The sequence below is a fragment of the Thunnus albacares genome, chromosome 24 (assembly GCF_914725855.1).
Source record: "Thunnus albacares chromosome 24, fThuAlb1.1, whole genome shotgun sequence".
In the NCBI taxonomy this organism is placed as follows: Eukaryota; Metazoa; Chordata; class Actinopteri; order Scombriformes; family Scombridae; genus Thunnus; species Thunnus albacares.
In genome coordinates, this window is record NC_058129.1 from 11,775,131 (window position 1) to 11,792,815 (window position 17,685).

The 17,685-nt window shown below is 38.4% G+C and overlaps 1 protein-coding gene across 7 annotated transcripts in view; it reads right to left on the minus strand.

The window, feature by feature from the left end:
- Window positions 1-17,685, minus strand: part of LOC122976189 (neural cell adhesion molecule 2-like) — a 436,488-nt gene that overhangs the window by 305,981 nt on the left and 112,822 nt on the right. Inside the window, exon 1 of one of the 7 annotated variants that reach the window (XM_044344508.1) lies at window positions 11,655-11,901. The exons of the other annotated variants lie outside the window; for them this stretch is intronic. The gene's annotated coding sequence lies outside the window, so the exon portion shown is untranslated. Of the gene's footprint in view, window positions 1-11,654; window positions 11,902-17,685 lie in introns of those variants that run through there. 7 annotated transcript variants of the gene reach the window in all.

Here is a 17,685-nt window from a genome sequence, read left to right on the forward strand (position 1 = left end):
AAATACAAATACACGTTTAAAAGAGGCAACATTAATACTTGCAGAGCTCCATTCTTGCGGTTCCTTATCAATAACCGAGCTACAGCCTTTCTATCAATGTTTTGCTTTAATAAGAGTTGAGGATGTCATTTTCTCTTGTAACTTTTTAAGCACAAGAAGTGTCGAATATACTGAACACAGTCAGCCTAAGTTTACAATTCACAGTGTGAAACGGCAACATCATATTTACTGTATATAACCACAATTTGGAAAACCAATGGGGAAAAAAAAGACTCAAATCACAAACACTTGAGACAATTGCAACATTAATAACTGATAAAAACATCCCTAAAATGAGACAAATAATATATCTCTCTACAGTGTGAGCATTTTGCTGCATGTGCCAGTGTGAGTGACACCATGATTGGCAAAATAAATGTAATTGCAGTACTCTGACGATAACAAATCTGTTATCTCTCCTCTCTATCTCATCTGCAAACCATTCAAGCAGCAGCATCTCATTTTTAGCAGCACTGACCATCACTCACTTCCGGTGGTTAAAATGACAAATGTTGCTGGTGGCAGGTCATATATTATCAGCTGTCGCTAATTAAGTTTAACTGTGAGAGTAACCTGATGACAGACTAAACTAAAACTTTGGCTGTTGATGGGTTTGTGTGCGTTCTGACCAAAGATCATTTGTTTTTGTAGTTTCCACAAAACTGACAGACGTCTACTCTAGGATTACGATCTAGCTGATCACATCTCCTCAGTTTCAGGAGTCGTATTCTTCCAGCTGAAATTTCATTCATGTCATATCTATAATTTAAGCTTATAGACATAACAGTTTTGAGCCAGGACCAAATATAAGTATTGGATCAGACTCTGTGTTGGCAGGTACCTGGTATTAAAAACCAAAAACACTTAATTAAAAGTTCCTTTCTTTGTACCGGATCCAACACAATAATTATTTTGGAATAGATGTACTGTATGAGCTTTTTAAGGTATAAACCATCCGCAGGATCTAACTTCAATTACTGCTTCAATGAACCATCTTGACAAGCATTTGTGTGATAATCTGATGTGATTGATTTAGCACAGCATAGGTCAGAGGTGTCCTGTTTCAATGTTAACAGCTTCCGACAATGATGGGGATGCTTGTCACCATTTAACACTATAACTGCTGCATTTTATAGTAAATTACATACAGTATAAAAGCTTTGCAGTTGACATTTTTGAGGCTTTTCTTTACAGTACACTGACTGAAGAGTGACAACCGTGAACAGGCAGTAATAGCACTATTATACTTGTGTATATGGCCTAACACTGGCTGATAATAGCCAGTTTAATATCTTCCCTACTGTATGTGCCACACATTCAGTCACACGTTAGCGAGTTCAGGGACTGAGGAGATGAGCAAAAATATCTGGATGGCTGTTCGGCCCGTGTGGCGAGCGCCAGGCTTTTTTGCTCAAGCTGAAAAGAACTAAAGGAGGTGAACACGACACGTTTTGGTTCAGGTGTCCTCCAAGAACTAGGGCAGATCCTCTCAAAAATAGGAACGTAGCTTCAAGGTGAAGAATGGCGCCATGCACAGATCAATGACCTGAAGCGAGATAGACAGGAGATCAGGATTTATAGCATTCTTGCTTTTCACATACATCAACACCGCATATGATCAGTTACATGACAAAGTGGGACTCAGTGTCCCCACCAGAGCTCATCTGCGGCTGAATTAAAGGTTTAAGAAAAAATGCTTGAGATGATGCTGTTTAAATACCAATCATTCTCCGAGCAAAACAACGCTGAAACACACGCTGGTTGAAATGAGTTCAATAAACATCCGACAGCGTCACGATGGAGAGAAATCTGCAAGCAGGAATGCTGTGGCATCAGTCTGCAACACAGTTTCATAGATTATACCACAGATTTACTAATACAGTAGAGTTTGGGCTTCAATATTTCCCACAATACATTATAAAATAGCAATTTGGAAAGTATCAGGTGTCTCCACCATGCTTTAATTTATTAAAAGTGTTAATACATCCTATCTGTTTTGGAGGTGTATTTAATAGTATTCACAAGTTCTTAACAAATCTCCATTTCTCAACTATTTCAATAATAGAAAACGTCCCTGGAGTCGCCTGTGTTGGGTGTAAAAATATACAGCATATTTTATAGTAATAGTAATTATAATGTCCTATTCTTCTAATCTGATGAGTAGTTTTAGTTGTAAAACTAGTGATCAAAAGTAACAGTAACTCTTTTTTCTTCCTCTCTTTGAAGACACAAACACCTGACTGACATGACTTTTGTCTCTATAAACACACAAAGACACACACTTTCAATTTTCCTAGTGTTTTATTTCTTTAGTGTTATTTTTGCATTTTAATATTTTCCTTTGCCTTTCTTGCTTCTTGTCAGTTATTTTTTGCTCTCCCTTTGAGCTTGATAGATTTTTATAAGCCCTTCTTTTTTTAGTCTCATCTTCACAGATGGTTGTATCAAAAGAATAATCAAAATCTTTGATTTTTATTTTATTTTTTATGCCTTTCTCCAGTGGCTGGTGATCACTTCGTGGGCGGGCGGTGCATCTTTATAAGGCTTTAGTATTGATCACTCAATCAAGTTCTCTTTTTGGACTTTCAAAAGCTTTTCATATAGTGTTTTATTTCTGAGCACTTGGAGATAATCTCCCGTTAGCGTTTATTGGCATTGCTGGCAGAATTAAGCAGGGAGTCAAACAATTTCTCTCAACATCACATATTTATTCCCATTCTGTTTCATCTCTGTAGCTTGATATGCAACATAATTATAGATAGAAGATGAATAAAGGGAAATGTTTTAAAGGGATTGTTTGAAACTGGAAGATTCACCTGCAGTTCAAAGTGTAATCTGGTTGTCTTTAACTCTTTGTCCTGCTACAAGTTACCACTTATCATCAAGAGCAGGTTGAGCACATTGATTAGCCCTGGCCTGACACCATTACTCATTTACATACTGTTAGTCGCCAGTAATGGTGTATTGTTAGCCCTCTTTATCTACAGAGTTAGATGCTTCCATGTTTGTCTGATCCATCAGTAAACAGAGAAAACGATCAGCTTCTCTGTGGTTAACAAAAGGATATTAAATATATGTTTTAGTTACTAAGTTACAAGATGATCAGTAGTGTTGTGGTACTGAGGTGAACATGTTTAAGGGTTGCTGTCTCATTTTGTTCTTGTCTGCCATTTTACCTGAAAGTATTTTCAGTATTAAGATTTTCTAGTATTTCTACAACATAAAAGTAGTTTAAGGAATAAAGATGAAAAATCCTTGTTGGCCTGACATTTCAATTCAGCTGGTCATGATATATGTACTCATACATCCTTTTAAAAGGGGCGATGATAGGGACAGATTTCTGTTACAGAGAGAAGCAAACTGGATTCATACATTACACATTGAGAGCCTAAAGGGTTTGAACAAAGAACTGCTGTTGAGTTGCTTCATATAATCTATCAGGGTCCCTGCTATATCAGGATTCCATACTTAGATTGTGTAGATGCATTTATTCTTAACATTGTATCTATTATATTTTCCTGGGCTCTCTTGATATGATTCAAGCTAGTTGACAGAGTCAGTTAACTTTTAATTAACCTTTAATTAAGTTTCTTTTATATGTATTTTGTCTTTACATTTTTTTCTACAATATCTTTCTATATACTATTGAAATGGTCCAAACTATTCAATGTCATATAGCTCTTTATTAAAGTTTACATGCTACTTGTCCTTGCTATCTTTGGATTCCTTATATGTTTATTGTGGATGTTGTTCTTGACATTTCTGCTATGACATTTTTCGATGCTCTCTTGAAATATACAAATTATGTTGGCTAACAGGGTACTATAGTTCTTTTACATCCTTTTGTCCATTTACACGCTATGTGTCCCCATTATAGATATAACCTGTTTCAGGGATTTTGAATGTATGTATGTATGTATGTATGATGAATCTGGATTGTATTGCTCTCTATATATAGCCTCTTGCTATATGTTTCCAGTCTTGGGCATTCAGTTTTCTATATTCATTACCTTTCAGCTCGCGACACTAGTCATTGTTTTTACTGATTACTGAGGTCACACCTCCTTCATTAGAAGAGGCTGTATCTGGGCAGCTCATTCACAGATGGATCTTATTATTGCTGATTGGTGTTTGAGCCTCAACTGTTCATATAAATTGCCATTTCTTCTGTTTTTATATTACACTGATTATGGCTTCTAGCTGAAATGTGTTTGTTTTTGTCCGCAATAAATAAGAAGACTATAGATGTGTGAGTGCCTGTGTTTTGTTTGTTCTGCCATTTTCCCTGACCCGGACTCTGGGGTTAAGATCATGGATGTATTAATTAGGAGAACTGTGCATGTTGTGCATGATGCCGCTTTGATTCAAATGTAAGTTGCTTATGCGCTAAGAAAGTTTTAACTTCCTGTTGGCTGCCTGCACACATGAATAGCATGGAAATAATTGACTGATACAAATCTATGAGACTTTTCAAATTTTACTGGATTAACCTGGTAGGAGAACACATGGTAAAAAAAATTTCTGGTGGGCCCCTAGATCCCCCACCTTCCACACTCTGCAATGTGAAGGTACCCAGTCATCTCATAGCTGCCATTATATCCAGTGCAACCAGTACTCCTGAGCTGTAGTAATTACTTTGTAGTAAACTGATTCAAAGCAGCTTGAGTGAAGAATATGTAACATATGAGCACAATGTTAACTAAAATAGTAAGGCTCCTTGAAACAGGGCCCCTAGAAAAGATACAGCAACAAAGTTGGTTCAGAATGTCGTCACAATTTGGTTATGTATATATTTCTAGTGATTTTCTGCATGTTGGCTATAGATTAGGCATTTATGTGGAAATCCTGAATGATAAAAAGTGAGGTGAAGGTCTGGGGGGGTTAGAGTGGGTTGTGTGAGTTGTATAGAATCTGCACCATTTTCCCCAGCTATAAAACCGCATGCAGCATTCTCAACATTGATTTACAATGGCCATCAATCAGCGCTCCCCAAGTTGGAGAAACTTTCACTCATGGATGACATAAAATGATATTATTGTGGTGGGCCTGGGTTGGATTGAGCCTCTGGGACTTGGATGCTGCAGCACTTTTGGCCTCCCCTCCTTTCCCCCCTATACCCTGAGTCACACTTCCTAAACAGGAGTGGCAACAGGACTGGGATGAAACGGTGTACCGAGGGAGCTGCCCCCTTTCGCGACCTGCCTCTTAAGCCATCGATCTCACTCAGGGTCCTCGACACTGGCCCATGGATCTCCCTGATTGAATTCTTCCTGTTCCTAACAGATCCGGTGGTGTTGGCTAACTCGCTAGCAACAGTGAAGCTATTACAGTCTTTAAATGGGTGAAAGTTGTGTTTCGGAGCATGCTATTTTTCTCTCTGTGAATGAATATGTAAGTTGGTTTTTCATCATGAATTTCTGCAGAAGCGACAACTTTTATGTCTCTTCATTTGACCCAGGTCACTCGCTTTTGTGTACTCCCTCTGCCTTGTGTCTACATATGTGTGTGCATTTGACAGGCGCCACCGGCCCACGTGATTTATCCCGCAGTAAAACACTTGTTATGCAAAGCACTTATTAAAGCGTCAGCGGGGAGGATCGATAAACCATTCTTTACGACAACAGCTTAAGAAAACCTGGTCACGGAGAGACAGCGTGCAGTGGTTTGCTGTGATATATGACATCGCTGGGTCAAAATTAATTTACTGATGTGAATGTGAGAAACACCATGCCAATAAAATGGCAGGGAGAAACTATTATGAATCAGCTTGCGTGCCTGTCTGTAACCATAAATACTAAAAACATCATTAGAGGCTTAGAAGGGAAACATCAATTATAACGATTATTGGCTATGGAGATCTACAGGACTGAAGAGGTACAAGCAAAAGAGCTCATGGGACTCTAATGACTGACAGCAAAGAGTATTTGTGAATGATGTTTGTGAGTTGTGTGCATAATTGTGTGTGTGTGTGTTTACAGGGGGAGGAGGCGAGGGTGATGGAGAGGGAGATCATACCAATACGCAATCCGAACATAATCAATTGTCTATGTGTTACACTGACGAAGCAGATTGTGATGTAGCATGATGAATCTAACCTTTACAGAGACCTGCAGTCCACTGAATTGCCTTTCCGGTTCACTACCTCCGATTAATTTACATCAAATAATGTGTGTGTGTAAGTGACGATGTACTCCTTAAATGGACTCGAAATGCTCACATGCATCACATCATGTCTCCTTAGTGAAAAAAAAAAAAAAAAAAAAAAAGCTGGGTGCAGCAGAAATAAGGTGCCAGGAAAACACAAATGTATAGACAATCAACAAGCTTGTCAGCCGAGGAAAAATTGGCCACAGCTGAGCTTTTCATGGTCCACAGCTGCCAGCAACATTTCTATGTGTTGTTACTTTCCTATTGTTTTATGAACAGATGCACAGCTGCAAACAAGTGCTTTTTATTATCGATTAATCTGCCAATCATTTTCTCGAATAATTGATTGATAGTATAAAATGTCAGGAAATAATGACTTTTTTTTTTTTTTTGTCATAATCTTCCAGAAGCAGGTGACCTTTTCAAATGGCTTGTCTTGTCTGACCAACAGTCCAAAGATATTCACTTTACCATCATATGAGATGACGAAAAGCAGCAAATCCTCACATTGGAGAAGCTGGAACAAGCAAATGTTGATTGACAAATAGTTTCAGCTTGAAACAGCTCTACCTAACAAGTGAAAAATTGATCCAAAGCTCTTCAAAGCTTCCCTGGTCTATATCAGTGGAAGAAGTAATGACTGTATATCCTTTACTAAACAGGTAGCAATAGCACAATGAAAAAATACTCCATTATAAGCCCTGCATTCAAAAATTTAGTAAGTCAATATAATAAGTTAAATAAGTACTGCAGTAATAGCAGCGCAATGTATTTAAGTGTAAAACATGATAAGAATAGTACTTTTCTTATGGTATATTATTGTTTTTGTTGTATTACCAGATTATCATCACTAATGCATTAAGCAGCATTTTTATGTTGTTTAGGTGGAGCTAACTGTAACATCTTAACACACTATTGGGCATGCAAATAACTACAACTATTATTACCACAATATTTTATCAGCTGATATATTCTATATGCAAAATAACTCTGTTTGCAAATGTATTGGAGTAAAAAGTACAGTAAAGTATAATAAAATGGAAATACTTGAAACTTGAAACAGTGCTTGAGTAAATGTATATTCAACCACTGGTGCAACTCATTTCTACTTGAAAGACGACTAATAAATGGACACACATTATACTTAAAGAGCTGCTGCATCTACTGTAAGAATCAATGATAATCTCTGAAGCCATGATATTGATTCTTCTCTGTGTATTTTGGATTAATACCGCCTAATTAGCACTTGCTAGCTTGTTATGTTATCTGATGAAAAAATGATGTAAGAGCATGAAAAGTAAAAATTAAAGGAGGGAAAAGTACACGAATCCTCCCGCTCAAGTCTTTGGAGCTGCTTCAGATGACAACATACGGACAAGGAAAAAAAAATGGTCACCCTCAGCTGTCAAAATCAGGATCAGTTTGTAATAATAAGAGCAGATGATGCATAAAAAGATGAATTTGTGATGTATCACAAGAACAATAACCTCTGCACCACCGCTTGCTGCGTCTGGACAATTTAGCACATGTAAATATGTAACAGTATGTTTAATCCTCCAGCTGTCAAGCTGCGATAAAGTTTAGGTTGACACTGCTGCAGTGGTATCCATCACTGCCCTGTGATTTGCATGTTTTAAAAGATATGCTCTCTGAAGTCAAGTGAATTTGTAAGAATACTAAGAATATATTTTATGGCTTTTTATCAAATACTTGCTCAAAAGAAGAAGCTACTCCTGTTATTTTATTCCTTCCTTATCACAAGTGAGTTTGTGCAAACAGCAGTCTGACATTTACTTAAACGTTGCATGAATGCACAGCTATTTATACTATTAATTAAAAGAGGTTTTAGTATATATTCATAGATGCACATATTCACTTGTCACTGCTCTTCCATAAATGTAAACTTATTTGCACTATGGAAAACTGGAAACAGTGAATTTGGTGGAGTTGGCTGCAGGTCACCTCAGGTGACTGACTTATTGTCTCGATTCAATTCAAGTCAACACTGCGTTTGTCCCCGAGGGGCAATTTGCAGAGGCACATAAAGTAGCACAGTCAACAAGCAACACAATACAGGGAAGTTTAACAAAAAAAAATGTGAAAAGCAAAAATAAGCTGTACACATTATGATAATAATGATGATATTAGGATGGTAATATTAGTGCAATGAAAGTATAATGCAGTATAATGCAAAAATAAGCTGTACACATTATGATAATAATGATAATGATAAGAGAATGATAATAGTGCAGTAAACGTCTAATGGAGTATACACAGTATACATATTGGTGGGTAGCTCTATAACATGTAGGTGCATGGAAATTCGATGAACATAGATAGCAGCATCAGTCCAAGCCATGTGCAAGTCACTGTGTGTGTGTGTGTGTTCGTGTGTGTGTGTGTTCGTGTGTGGGGGAGTGAGAGAGAGAGATGGTTCAGTGCATGAACCATGTGTGAGTGAGTGTGTGAGTGTGTGTGTGTGTGTGGGAGTGAGAGAGAGAGATGGTTCAGTGCATGAACCATGTGTGAGTGAGTATGTGTGTGTGCTGAGGAGATGAACAGCCTTGGGGACAAAGGTTGCCCTTTGTCTTTTTGCTACAACACTGAAACAAATCAATCCTCCATGTGAAGTGTTTAAGAGAAAAAAAAATATTCCAGGCTATCATAAGTTTAAATCAAAGGTATTGAGTTTGAGGGCCATGCTATTGAGAATGTTGGCCATGAATGACAGTTGGGAATGATGCTTTATACTCAAATTATATGTTAAGAATTTCAAAGGGGCATTTAGGTCGATAAAAGCTTCAGTCACACAAGTGTGGCTGTGAAATGCAAATGCTTTTAAGTTCACAGCAGGGGGATAGTCTGCGGGAAAAAAGTCATGGTCTTGATGAGCGGACAAGAGTTTCAAAAGCGAAAGCTCAGAAACTGTTTGATCACACTGCTCAAACTCATGTTACAACGTTTACATTCTGATTACTTTGTTGAAGTGCGGACCATTTTAGTGCTCGGGAACAATCAAGCTGCATTAACCAGATAGCATAAAGGATTGAGAACATTTCCCTTCATACCTGCAGCCTGTTTTCTTGTCGTCTATGTTTTGACAAGAGAAAAAAGTGGAAAAAATGTTCCCATACAAGTCACAAATGTTCCTCCAAGTGAGGGTCATCCCATCCAACAATAAACACAAAACATTTCCTCGTGCCCATTTGCAGGACACTCCATTTCATTAGCTTTTCCTCACCCCTTCACTATATTTGCTTGAGAAGTTTATTTATTTATTTATCTATTCAACAGCATGTGGTCCGAAAGGTTGATGAAACAGCAAGCGGTCTGCCATTTATGTGGGAATAATTATATGGAAATGGTATTCACAGGCCACTGTGTTGCTCCAGAGCAGCCGGTATTGAATTGACAGCAGTGAAGTGACTGGCAGCAGTGGGAATAGATTGTCCTCAATGATTTGCTTTTTGCTCCAAACCAGGCGTTTCACCAGCCAGGCTTGGCCTTATCTACGTGTGGTTAGCCCTCTGTAACAGCCGCTCGGAGCGTGCGCCTTTCACATGCAAGCCTTGACAGGAATCAGTCAATCTGAATAGGGAGATGTCATTTTCTGATCTGGTTTGCTTTATAGCGCTGCATTTTCATCAGGCTCTGGTTGTTAGGGGCCTTGCACTGGCCTAAACAATTTCTTTTTCTTTTTTTTTTTTTTGGACACAGTTCAATTCAGAAGAAAACTGTTTCAACTGATTTGTCATTCAAGAAAAAGTACATTTTTCAGCTGTTAGTTGTGAATGTTTACTGCAAAAGGGAGCATATTCCAGTGACTTTGAACCAACAAACAGATTCAGTAAAATAAATATGACTGCATTAACTGATGTTTTGGCCGCTTGGGAGCAATGCAAACGGTAGTAAACACTAATGGATATAGCCACCGTGATGTCACCCATTGGTTTGTGGACTCCCATTTTGAAGGCTCGAGTTTGTCATTTTGACCGTCGCCATCTTGGATTTTTGGAACCAGAAGTGATGAGAAGTGACCATATTTGGACGAGAGGGTGGAGCTGACCGTAACACTAGCTGCTAGCTGCTAGCTTGGTTAGCACAGAGCATTTACAGTCAATGGTTAACTTTGATAATGCTAATAGTAATTTTCACTGACGAAAAACAGGCAAAATCTGACACCTTACAGGGTCTTTTAGTACAACCAAACGCTGAACAAGACTTTTATAGGCCACCAAAATGTTACAATTAATGTTCATGAACTGAAAAAACACTGAAATAGCAACAGCTATGGCTACACCTATACTGTGTGAATGTGGGGTTGCGCCGTGTTTACGTTACGTAACCAATGTTGTTGCTGTAGTAGCAACTTGTCAATCACAGCGTAGTCACACCCTAAAGCAAACCCTGCTTTATCGTCTATTTTACTCTAAATGGGACCATGATTTACAAAATGAACATCATGCTGTATTGAAGGAGACTTGAAATGATTGAGACCATAAACTCATTAGGAAGCTGTTTACTGAGGTTATAAATCAAGTGAGAAGTAGGGACATTTTCTCATAGACTTCCATACAATCGGACTTCTTTTTGCAGCCAGTGGATTTGCCCCCTGCTGGCCATTAGAGAATTGAGAGAATGCAGGTTTAAGACACTTCCACATTGCCTTCACTTTTCAGACCAAGAACTACCTGCTTGATTATCACCTTCAAAGTAAGCATGCAGTGATAACCTTTATCAGCATTTTTCACCAATATGAATAAAATATACATTTTGTGGTGTCTGACTGGTATAGAATAGTAATGGCTAATTTGACCTAGCAAGTTTAAGTAATAGTAGAAAAGCATATATTTCCATTTACTGCTTATTGGCAGTAGTAGCAAGAAGCCACTACAATATGTTTACTTTCACTGAATCCATCTCTTTAATTCTAAGAAGACTTTCTCCGTATTGCTTATATTCAGAACTTTACCACCAGCATTGACTTTCCGTCAATTAGTGAAACACGACATGATAAAAGGCTGAGACAGACCGAGGTACTTGCAGTTAATTGATTGGTAGCTGAACAATTCTAAAGCACAATGATGTAGAAGCTCCCATTTAATCACAAGCATTGTGTGGCTTGCTTGAGGACGTTGAGTGAGAAACATTTTATTTTTTTAAGTACAAACTGTAGCACCTTAGCGGCTGTCTGGGAAAATGACTTTCTTTTGTTAAAATGCTTGTTAACTTTTAATTTGCCTCAAGAAAAGTGGAAATCATGCATGAACCTGCAGATGAATAATTGGAGTGGTGAGAATACATAGCAGCTGATTGCAAATAGCACATGTTTGCATTTCCCTAAGATGCCTTAGTGTCCTGCGGAGTGTCTATAGCTAATATGAAGAGCTATTCTCACTAAGAATTCTGTTTTTAACACATACTGCAGCTGGTTAGTTATGAGTTTTTCTATTCAGTGTGCTACCCACCATAATCAGCCCATTTCACACTCTGAGTTGAGGCGATCAGAAATCATTACCACAGATGACCAGTCATTTTTTCTCAAGGGTGCTTCTGTAACACTGTATTGGAAAAAAACATATAGTTAGGTAGGTGGGGAACTCTTTGAAAGGTACTGAGTGCATATGGGTTTTCAAAAGCAAAGCTCAAGCACATCAAGCAAATTGCATTTTCAGCACTTTGCAGCAAGCCAGGTTGATTATGTATCACTACCCAGGTAGCCAAAAAAGGTTAAACCCAACAGCAGCAACAGGTGCCATTGAGTGTGGTCCCCATGTAGACATATGACCAAAGTAGTTTGCCAGTTCAAGCCTTTTTTTGTGTGTTCTTTTTGCTTTTTAGTGCCTACGTTTTTGCACAAATTGAGCAGATTCAGTTCCTCCTCTTTTATTTTCTTTCTCAAAATCAGGCTGCAATTGATCCAACTCAGCTAGATTCAGGGGTATTTGGCTACAATAGTTTTATAAATACACAAAGTACACCTGCATACAGATTTAAGAAAACATTGTAGTTGTGTGCAGGTATTTTTCTGCAGTCCTTGAAGCCATGTTTCAATATGTTCTTGTTTGTACAAAACACTCACTTTGGTGTGCCAAGAACCATTTGGAATGAACCTCTGTATGAACTCTGGGAAACGAACCATGATCCCATCTGAACAACTTGTTCAAGTGCACATGAACTAAAGCGTAATAGCTGCAGTGACATCTGTAACTTTCCAATAAAATCACTGTGTTATCTGGTTGTAATTGCATTGGCTGAGCTGAATTTCTTTTAGTTTAAACTAGAGGTCAACCCAATTGATTTACTGCCATAACATCATATTGACATGTTGCATCTACCAATCTGTGGTTTCTAAATCCAGTTAGTCCCTCCCAAACAAATCTTCTTCTACAGAGTGAGGCTGAAGTTTATTGAATAGCCACTGAATCAAGTCCTTCATAATCTGGTGGTTACATTGCAATATTGTCAGTAGTATCAGTAAATAAGTGAATTGATGCGGTAAGTCAATTTTAAGTTAATCATTGTAATCGCCCTGCTAATGGTTTTCTAATGGAAGTGTCTGTATAACCAGTAAACATTAGCATTTACATGATCCTCTGAAATGAATTTAATTTCTTCATGCCCTGGCTGTATCATTTCCACTAAAATAGTCACACTGAATACAGTGCATTCAGCAATCTGTTATTATTGCTAATATGTTTTCGTGTCCCTCGCTGTTTTTCAATCTAATAGGATTTTTTCACCCCTGTGGTAAGGGTTGGGAGTCAATCTCTAAGATTTTATGGCAAATAAGAAGCTCTGCAAAAAGCATAAAATGTTTCTGATTGCCTTCAAAAACCACAGCCGCTGTGATGAAATTCTTTGTCTCCTCATGTGTGACATTGGAGTCTATCCGAAGGGCACCAATATAATCTTTTCCCTTACATCACTGTGCTTTTCTATAACCTTCAACATGAAAATGGCTTTTGTTCCTGACACTGAAAAACCCTGATTAGTTTCCTATCAGATAAAAAATGATAATGGAACAGGAGAAAGTGGTGATGACATGGAAATATGTATTGGCTCATGAATGAAGAGTCTTATGGGCCCATAAAGCAGCATTTCATTTTGATGGTATTTGATTGCTCATGTTTTGTTGCTGATAGGAGGTGAAAGGTGCCTTTGAAGGATCACATTTAAGTCATATTCACACATTGAGGTCATCTATTATAAATCTTAAATCATGTAGGGCATTACCGTACAGGGCTGGCTTGGTAAAAAGTATTGTGTTTTTTTTCTTTTTGTAGGATTGTGTGTGCTTTCAGATGTGTAAAAATGGGAAAAGAGCAACAAAAGAAGACTTTTGGAATGCTGTGAAAATAAGACCAAACCATAATAGCCTTTTAGTGGAAATAATATCAATTTGCCTTTCACTACACCCCTCTTCCATTCATATCTTTGTATTTCTCCACATGTTGAAGCAGTGTGCATGGAGCTACAATAAGAGAGATAACTGAGTATTTAAAGAATTTGGGGGATGATGTTTTTATTTTTTGGCCTGTCAAAAACCAAAAACATAAGACAAAAAGTCTAAGGAATAAATTAAACAGGATGTTTATGCTGAAACCTAAGTTGTAAAGCATATTCGGCTAGCTAGTTTAAAATCTAAGTTACTTCCAAGGCTAAGGAGCATTTGCTACATTATTTTTGGGGGTCACAAGTTGAGTAAAAAACAAAAAAACCCTCACAAGAGCACATCCACTGTGTAGCATGAACCCACTGACATTTTTCTTTATCATACTTATAATAACAGGACTAACCAGCTATATACTGCAGCTTTAGCTCTGATATTTTAGCAAAAAGAAAAATTAAGGAACTGTATTACAAAAATTAGTAAAGATTTTATCATTTTAAACCACATCAGTGCTGTGCAAGAACAGAAAGCTTGACAGTAACTTAGCAAATGGTCAATCTAATCTACTGGCACTTGTTTTTTAAAAAAAAATCAAAAGACTGACAAGAAGCTGTGAACGGCACATTAAACACGGACAACTCCAAGAGAAACAACATGGATTACTCATGCTGAACAGAACCAGGGTTACATATGACAACTTGTTCAGGTGGGTTGAGGATAGATGGCATCATTCAGTGGTGGCTTGTGGGTAGAAATGAGTCTCTCTTCCTCTCCTTCTCTACTCCTGCCGGGAGCAAGCTAGGGTCGCAAATGACTGCGGTTGCCAGACGCTCATATTTTACCTTCTCATTAGCAGTAAAGGAGGACGAGGTAATTACTAGGCTGGAGTGGCAGCTCGGCTCTGAGGTAAAGGAAGGAAGCTCCAAATGATGAGATGTGTATTTTAGCAAGAATGGAACCCCAGTCTGGGCTACAAGCCGACAGAGAATAATCTAACCGCTAAACTGTGCAAGAAAATATGTGTTTGTATGCATGCACATGTGATTTATTGTAGCATACAATTATAAATAATACAAAAGCTCTTTTGTGTAAACACCCCAGAAGTTGAACACAACCAATTATTTATACAAAAGACACAAAGAAATAGATGTGGTTGCCTGAAGGGGTGATATCTACAAAAATGTACCACATGCATTAAAGACAAAAGGAAGCAAGCAGTGATCGAGTCAAAGCCCTTAAGCTTACTGCTGGTAGTACACACAACAGTGTAGCCCTTTCACCTGCTGTTCACAGACACAGCTAAAAACCTACAGTAACTATTCATGACATTAATTCCAGATAAATCAAGACAATCTGACATGTATTACATTGGAACTGTTTACTCTTCATGCACTTATCTGACAAAAGTCTACAGTGACAGCAACAAAAGCCAAAACGACCCTCTGGGACATGATGACCTGACATTGTGCCAGAGAAACTAATAATATCTCATATTCTGTGAAACTTTTTTGGCTTTTTTGTCACCAGGTTGCAGCCAAACCCTCTTCAATTCTTAAAAAATTTAATAGTTGGAAGCCTCAGGTTCAGCCAAAACCAGAGTCGTGGCCATCTCGGGAATATATTTCTATTACTTCAGGTTTCAACATTTTCCATTCAAAATGATGTCAGTGTCATTTGGTGGCCAGTAATGGACATTTCTTTGCCCACCGGAAAAGAGAAATTGAAAGTTACGATTGAAATGAAAACAGCAGACAGATTGGTATATTTTTATATAGAACTTTTACCCACTGCTGTTTTAATCAACGGTGCTGTCAGGAGACACCAGGTGCATAGACAGAGGTGCAGTTTGTGTCTCTGTTATTATACAAGCATTGTTGCTCAGAGTAGTATTTCATTATCACACTGCTGTAAATGGACACCCCTGTCCATGTAACTGGATGTAACTGAGCCCAGCCAGCCACCACTGAAACCGGCAAGTCAAACAACCCCATGACTGCGTTGTGTTGTCTTGGTTGGAGGATTGAAGCACACAAGGTCTATTTTTTGGCTACCATAAAAATACTTAAGTTATTTTAGCACCATCGCTACCTAGTTTGTTTCCAGAGTGCCTATTTTGAGTGATATGATCATTATAGTACTGTATAAATGTATTAATTCCACTAACTATACCTTTTAGTAGGATTTCATAGCCTCACAGCATTATCATGAACAGCAAAGTTACAGGTAGCAGCAGCATTTACCCAAAACTCATCACATCAGAGCACAAAGTCAAAGTGGCCTTGAGATGATGGTTTCCCAGTAATTTATGACCTGATATACATAATCAAGGGAGCTCAGAGCATGCTGTCCATGCTACCTCACCATTGTGTGTATTGTATATAATTGCTGGCATGTATGTATTTATCCTATGTTGCTCTTGTCATGCTGTTTGTTACATGCGTAGGACCACAATGGGAATAAGCCTTTTTGGCTTTTTGTGATTGTAACTATTTTAAATCTGTATGTTTTCAACAATCAACTAAATCTCTTCATTCATTTATTCAGTACCAACTGAGAAAGGGCATCACTTAACCCGTACTGCATAGATTTATGGCAGGTAGAATCACACACTACACTTTGTTACATTCACATGATTTTGTGTACATTTAGTCTGAGGCACTTGTCTGTGGTTTGGGTTAGGCTTGTTATCTACGATTAACGGAAATCCTAATAGCACACACAAACATTTTAGTCAACAGTGTGCAGTTCAGGAAGGCCCTCTCCTTTTTCTACATGACAATACCACCAATCACAAAGCTATCCGTAAAGAAATGTGTTTCTCAGTTTGGTGAGGCTGAAGTTGACAGGCCTGCACAGAGCCATGAACTCAACCCCAGCCAACACCTTTGGGATGAACTGAAATGCCAGGTCTTATCAGCCAAAGTCAGTGCCCGACCTCACTAACACTCGTGTGGCTGGATTGGAGCGAATCTCTGCAGCCAGGATCCAAAATCTGGTGGAAAGCCTTACGAGAAAAGTGGAGCTGCATATTAATGCTCAAAAATTTTGAATGAGATGCTAAACAATCACATAAAAGTGTAATATTTGGTTATCCACACACTTTTGGCTGTATACTACTTCCTGTTCAGTGTCTCTGCAGTTTATTGGACACCAAAAATCTATTCAAAGAACTGCTCAACCAAAGCTGTTATGATAAAGTTGCGATGAAGCCAGTAGCTATAGGCTCATCTTCTGTTGGTTATCGTTGTAACAGTCGCCCGAACAAATGTCAAGGTTTAATTAAATGAACTGCGATTAAATGTAAATTGATTTATGCATTCTGCAGGCTACTGAACACGCTATGTGGGTCTGATCCAAGTGACCGAGGTTTGCATCTGGGTCAGAAGGCAGGAGGATAGCACATTAAGGTGCTGATCTGACCTTTAGCATTCCATAGAATGAATAGCGGTCGTAGAGTCATTAAGATGTAGCCTATAATGAGGCTACGGATGCATTTGTCTTCTCAAGCAATACAAGATCCCTCACACTCATTCTTCACCCACCTACACACACACACACACACACAAACACACACAGTGAAGCTCACTAGTACATAATGACTGCTTAGGGCACAGTCCTAAAATAATCCTAAAATGCAGCCAAAATATCATACAGCATTTTTTTAAAATGTTGTCTTGCCACAATACATTAGAAATCTACACCCATATGGAAATAATAACTACTGTAATAACAGAACTCAACCTGGTTACCTAAGTAGGCAAATGTGCTCCTCGTTATTAGGAACATACTCCTCAGAAGTTGCAAAAGTTGTCCAGCATCTGCACTAACGATGGGAAAAAGCTGTGTTGATGTTTTTCTCTGCCTCAAGCCACCAGCTGCCACACAGACTCCCAGAATATATAACAAAGAGTGACTTCAAACCAGAATGAAAAGCAGAGTTTCGCTGCCTTCTGTGGTTGAAAAATTCAAGTCTGTTGCACCTCCAGCAGAATCACTGATAGGTGTGGTTGTGGTGATCAGAAGTACACTTTGTTGCCTCTGTAACCACACCCACCTGGTGATGCCACAGCATACTGACACACCCTGGAGTATGTCTTTACATCGTT